Source organism: Acomys russatus, chromosome 21, assembly GCF_903995435.1.
Source record: "Acomys russatus chromosome 21, mAcoRus1.1, whole genome shotgun sequence".
NCBI lineage: Eukaryota > Metazoa > Chordata > Mammalia > Rodentia > Muridae > Acomys > Acomys russatus.
Window position 1 is genome coordinate 19,225,107 of NC_067157.1, and position 7,022 is coordinate 19,232,128.

The following is a 7,022-nucleotide window of genomic DNA, read 5'->3' on the forward strand; positions in this document are numbered from 1 at the left end:
CTTCTCTTCAATGTACCACATACTTCTTTGAATATTTTTTCTTTCATCCATCAATATTTGAGGGAATTTCCAACTGATGCCTTTGCCCAACCTGAGGCCCACCTCAAGGAAGAGATCCAACCCCTGATACTATTAAAATTACTCTGTTCTGATTGCAGACCGGAGCCTAGCATTACTGTCCTCTGAGAGGTTCCACCCACCAAAGGTTCCAGATGCTGAGACTCACAACCAAACACTGGGCTGTGGTAGATGAGGGGAAGGATAGAAGGACTGGAGGGGATAGGATCTTCAACGAAGACAACTAACCAGGGCCCAAGGGAGCTTTCAGAGACTGAAGTGCCAACCAAGGACCATGCATGGACTGGACCTAGGCCACCTACATATATGTACCTTATGAGAAACTTGGTCTTCATATAGGTCCCCTAATGTGGGGGGTGCTGTCTCTGATATGGACTCTGTTGCCTGCTTTTTGATCACTTTTCCCTGGCAAGGTTGCCTCAACAGGCTACAGGGGAAGAGGTTGTCCTCAATCTTAACATGACTTGTTGTTCTGGGGAGCTTAAGGGGGTTCCCTATTCTGCATAGTAGGAGAGGAGGTACAGGGGGAAGAGGGAGGGAGAGGCTATGATAGAAATGTAAAGTGAACATATATGTACATGCATATATACATACATACGTACATACATACATACATTTCATCAGTGCATATGTTTTCAGTATGGCTACTTGTTTGCAGTGGATAGGGGAAGCCCATTTCCTGCTATATACTTATATTCTCCTCTCCCTCTGTTCCTTATATTCTATACACTGCCTAAAGTGTAAGTTGACCAGAAATGATGGAGAAATATTTGAGAGGTTCTCCAAACCAATGCTGGCCACTGAATAAGGATTAAATTTAAAAAATAGGTGAACTTAAATTATCTCAGTTTCTATCAATTGTTCATGCTTACCATTTGACGAGAACTCTTTGCAGTACTAATACAGGGGTGCCTCTCCCTGAGAAGGATCTTGTTTGAGTTGTTTACTATCTGGTCAGATACTTTGTAAAGATTGCTGTCCTTGTTCTTCAGTTTTCTCAATTATTAATGAGAAGGCTTATTGAATGGCTCGATTCTATGACTCACAGACTTCATGGTTTGGCCAAGTCAAATTTGAAACTTGATTTCTGTAATAAATGATGACTAAGAATGTGAAGAGGAAAAGTACCTATCTTCTTTTGGCAGAAATGCAAATTGTTAGAGACACTATGGAAAGCTGTATGGTCCTGTTTCAAAACAAAACAAAATAGAACATCCATCTAGTCATCCACTTCTGGGTGTATGTTCAAAGAAAAACACATCAGCGAAAAAGAGATTTCTGAATATTCATGTTTGTTGCAGCACTATTCATTTCATCGCAGTCGAGATATGGAATAAGCTTAGGTGCCTAATAAATGGAAGGAATAAAGAACACACACACACACACACACACTCACACACACACACTGTTCTGCCCCCTAAGAATAGCCGAATCAGTTCATTTGAAGAAAATAGCTGTAACATTTTAAGTAGCATCAGCCAGAGACAGAAACAAAAGTGTTGTTTGCTTTATCTCAGAGATAGAAAAAAACAAATGAAGTTCATCTTCATGTAGAAGGGGTACTTGTGGAGAACATGCAGGGAAGAGAAGGAGTGAGAAAGAAAAGAGGCCAGGTGAGAACAGGGTAGGTGGGCCTGATCAAAACATGATACATGCACAATTGAGTGAAACTTACTTATCTGCACAACTAAAATATATTATTTATAATAAATATAAATTCATCTTGAATTTTGTTTTTAACTTCTATTTCTACCACACAACCCCAAACTTGTAAAGGGAGTTTAAGATTTTTTTTATTAATGTTATCAAGTTTTCTTAAAAGTTAAGTTCCACAAGTTTAGTTGAAACTCTGTGCTTTACATGGTGGATTTTCTCAGCGGTTGGCCACAATTAAAGGATTAAAGAGTAGCTTTGAATTTCTTATGAGGAGGAAGCTCTGTCATTGCAATTATTTCCACTTCTAGGCCTGGAATTTGAACCAGCCTCCCCTTTAGTCTTGGGAGCAAAGCAGTTTTTCCATGTCAGTGAGAAAGCCAGTCTTTGAGCACAGGTCTTCTAAAGACATGGGCTATGCTAAGTTACTGTACAACCAGGTAGGGAAAGACTGTGCATGAAGGAGAAACTTTGGGACTGAGTGGTCAGCTATCTGGGTTAGCCCAGGGCTATGGAGGTATTAGAGACAGAATTTTCCACTTTGAAAAATCCCTAGGTCAGAAGTAAACTGGAGGCAAAAGACTTGAGCAAATTTAAATGGAAGTAATGTAACTTGTTGAAGCCAGTCTTTAGTGTTAATCTTGGAAAGTATTTAAAGTCAACTTTAAGAACTATGACCCAAAATTTACCCTACCTACAAGATGGACAGGGATAAAGACAGAGCAGAGATTGAGGGAATGTCCAACCAATGACTGGCCCAACTTGAGACCCATCACATGGGAGAGAGGCAACCCATGGCATGACTAATGATATTCTGCTGTGCTTGCAGATGGGAGTCTAACATAGCTGTCCTCTGAGAGGCCCCACCCAGCAGTGGAATGAAACAGAGCTGAGGCTCACAGATAAACACTGGGTGGAGTGCAGGGAGTCTTGTGAAAGAGTGGGGAGAAGAATAGAAGGACCCAGAAAGAACAGGAACTCCACAAGAAGAAAAACAGAGCCATCTACCCTGGGCCCAAAGGGGCTCACGGAGATTGAAGCACTAACCAAGACCATTCATGAACTTGGCCTAAGCCCCTTACACATAGTAGCAAATGGGTAGCTTGGCTATCATGTGGGCCCCCTAGAAAGTGGAGCAGGGATCTGTCTCTAACATGTGGTGGTGTGCATTTGGGACAGAGGGCTTCTTCTATCTGAGGAGTAGAGGATTGGGTGTAGGGGGAAGAGGGTGGGAGGGTAGGACCAGGAGGAGAGGAGGGAAGGCCTAAGATTGAGATAAGGCAACAAGAAAGAAAGAAGGAAAGACAGACAATGTATGTGTGTGTGTGTGTGTGTGAGAGAGAGAGAGAGAGAGAGAGAGAGAGAGAGAGAGAGAGAGAGAGAGAGAGAGAATGTGTTTGATAACACATTTTGAGATGGTTTATAAAGGGACAATCACTCATAGCTAAAATAAGACACACATGTTTGTCTTCAGAGTTAACAGAATTTTAAAACCAAGGTAAGGGAGAGTTCCTATACATTCCTTTTTTCTTTTTTTTTTCTTTTTTTTTTTTTTAGCTTATCAAGGCACCTTAGGAGACAGTTTATAACATTTTGTTATTGCTGTTTATTTAATCATGGTCATTTTATGTAAGCCAGACTGACCTCAAACTCATGGCAATGCTACTTCCGAGTGCTAGGATTATAGCTATGACTCACTATGTCCATCCAAACTAACATTTTGAATGAACATATTGATATTAGAATACGGGAGGAGGGTTATCAAAAGATCAGAACAAATTCCAGATATACTAAATGGAAACTAAACAAGAAACAGTAACTCAAGAAAGAGGCGAACTAAATTGCCAAGAGACATTTATTAAATCTGGTTTTATTTGCATGGCCTTCAGCATCTGTATAATGTTTGACAGATTAATCAATGTCACCATAAAATGATAGCATGGAAAATTGATTTGAAACTATCACTTTTGTAACAATGTCTGGCATCTTAAATTTTTAGGCTTAGAAAACTGTTTTGTAATAATTATCCTTACTGGGCAATAGTGGCCTCTTGGTGACTAAATTTGTATTTGTCATACTGGACCAAGAGCCACACTTTCCACACTGGATCCATCTTTCTCCCATGAAATACATTTCACTCTTCTGAATACCTTCAAAGAGGCACCTCTTTCCTCAACCAAGCTTCCTATAACTTATCAAAACACTGTACTTCAGAGACACATAAAAGTGTGATTTGAAAATCATAATGAGAGCAATGACTCTTAACTAATTATTAACATAATGGTTATTTAAGCTTATACTTTTTTGCTTCTTTCTTTTTATCTTCCATGTCCCAGTACACAAATATCTAGATGTCCTTTTTAAGAACTTATTTATTTTTTTATTTTGTGTATGAGAGATTTGCATGCACACCATACACACACACACACACACACACACACACACACACACACACACACACACACACATCACATATATATATGGTACCTATAGGGGGTCAGTTCAAAGCATTAGCTCCCTGAAATTGGAGCTATAAATGATTCTGGGGCATTAGGTAGGTGCAAAGCACTGAATCCATGTCCTCTACTAGAACAGTGTTCTTAACCCTTAACCTTCAAGCCACCTCTCCAGTACCCATTATCTTTTCCTTTATCTGTACTTTTTTGATGATTTTTATGAGTCATTATTGTAACTGTCCCTTCTGTGTTTCTTTCTTCCTCTATCCTGAACTTCTTTCTTTGTGTATACAAGTATAAACTCCTCAATCAATGGTGTGTGTATGTGTGTGTGTGTGTGTGTGTGTGTGTGTGTGTGTGTGTGTGTATACGTACGCCTATACCTGTGCCTGTCTGAAAGATGTGCTGAGCCTGGAGCTAGTATAATCATTATCAGAGATAGCAGAGAGACTTCATCTAGCCACTGATAGGAACAGATGCAGAATCCCATAGGCAAACATTAGACAGACCTCAGCGAGTCCTGAAGAGGAGGAAAAGGAAGGATAAGAGGAGCTTGAGGGGTCAAGGACACCACAAGAACATAAAAATGGTCCACAGAATAAACTGACCAGGACTCCTTGTGGGTTTGCAGAGATCTGGGAGCCTGTATATGTCTGACCTAGGCCGTCTGCATATATGTTATGGATGTGTAGCTTGGTGCTTCTGGGATTCCTCATAGTGGGAACAGGGCTATCTCTGACTCATTTGCCTGTTTGCGACCCATTTCCTCCTATGTGGTTACCTCAGCCAGCCTTGACATGAAAGTCTGTGCCTGGTTAGTGTTGATTGTGATCTGTATTTGGAAGACATCCCTAAGATGCCTGCTTCATTCTAAGAGGAGGTGGGGGGGGGCATGGATCTAGAAGAGAGAATAGGACATGGTGGGAGGGTAGGGAGACTGGGAGAAGAGCAGGGAGGAGAAACTGCCATCAGTGTGTAATACATGAGAGAAGAATAAGTGTTATTAAAAAAGGAAAACAAAAAATGGTCTTCAATGCAATATGTACATACCTGAGCCCAATTTTTCACTACCCAATCTTGTTTTCTGACCACGCAAGGAATGGCAATTTCCTTTTTCTAGTTCTTTAAGCCAAATCCTTTAGTTTTATTATTTCTTTCTACTGCTGAATGCATGGTGCTTTTATTAACAAATCCTATAATTCAGTTTGGTAAATAGTCTCTAGTGATTGGCCCTGTACTAACATTCTCATCCGAACTACCAGCATTTCTTACTTGCATTGCTGGAAAGGCTTTCTGCTATAATTTCTTAACCTGCCTTTACGTTTCTTTACACTACAGAAACCAGTGTAATTTTTTTTTAAAGAATATGGGACCTGACATGCTTGTTCCCCAAATCCTTTCCCTTATATTTATAGCAGAAGCCAAGTGTTTCATACCAGACTGTAGCAGCTTGTATTTTCCCGTCATCCTCTTCTCAGGGCTGATCTTTATACAGTGTCTCCCTGCTCTTTGTCTTTGAGGCACCTGGGTTAGCTACTGCCCCAACGCTTCTGCAGCTGCCCTATTTTCGTCCTGTTATTGTATTTTACAGACCCTCTCCTTAACTCTTCTCAGTTTCGTTAGTGTTTCAAATTATATTTACTTCCCGAGTACGTCCTCCCGTTTAAATTTGATATAGTGTTATATTGGGGCGGCAGCCCTACCTATCCTCTTTGCTTGAGTTTTCACACAGAATATAACCATGATTAGAACAAATACAGCTGTCAACACTGTACTCTACACTATCATGCCACAAGAAATGGAATCGTTCTACCAATGCACAACCTAGTAAATGCAATGTGAAAATTATCACTGCATCATGACCAGAACATTCCAATCAAAGATATTAAGGTTTCTATTGTATCTTTCCAGAAACACAGGTAGCCTCTCTGCAGTATATGACTTGGCTTTACTTGTCATCTCACATAGTTGTGCTAAGAGATACGCTAGGGGGATGGGGAGATGGCTCAGTGGGCAAAGTTCTTACTCTACTAGCATGAGGACTCGAGTTTGGCTCTCCAGCATTCATGTAGATAAGCTAAACATGGTGGTATGTACCTATAATTCCAGTGTTGGAAGAAAGGGACATTCAGATCTCAGGGGCTTGCTGGCTTGCCAGCGGGGCTGAAAATGAGATAGACAGTTTATATTTACCTCGATATATGTCTTAAATAAAGTTATGCTACTTGGAATAATACTGTTCCTCAAAAAAAGCCATAGAATATTTTTTTTGGGCCCAGGGGTCCCGCTCAAACTAAGGCACCAGCCAAGGACAATACAGGAGGTAAACTTTAAACCCCTTCCCAGATCTAGCCAATGGTCAGAATATTCTCCATAGTTGAGTGGAGAGTGTGATACGACTTTCTCACATACTCTGGTGCCTCACATTTGACCATGTCCCCTGGAGGGGGAGACCTGGTGGCACTCAGAGAAGGACAGCAAGTAGCCAAGAAGAGACTTGATACCCTATGAGAATATAGGGGGACGTAATCCCCCTCAGGAACAGTCATAGGGGAGGGGAATAATGGGAAAATGGGGGGGGGGAGGAATGGGAGGATACAAGGGATGGGATAAACATTGAGATGTAACAAGAATAAATTAATAAAAAAAAAAAATCACTTGAAAAAAAAAAATAAATAAATGTCCTAGTATCAGGCATGATAAACCTCCACTCAAGGTGTTGGTCAGGGGAGTTCCAGTGAGGCTCCAAACAATATAGGCTATTGATATTAGCCTTAGTTGTCTTTCAAAGGTTGAAGGTAAGTCCTTATTGCTGAAGACAACTTTGGACACAGA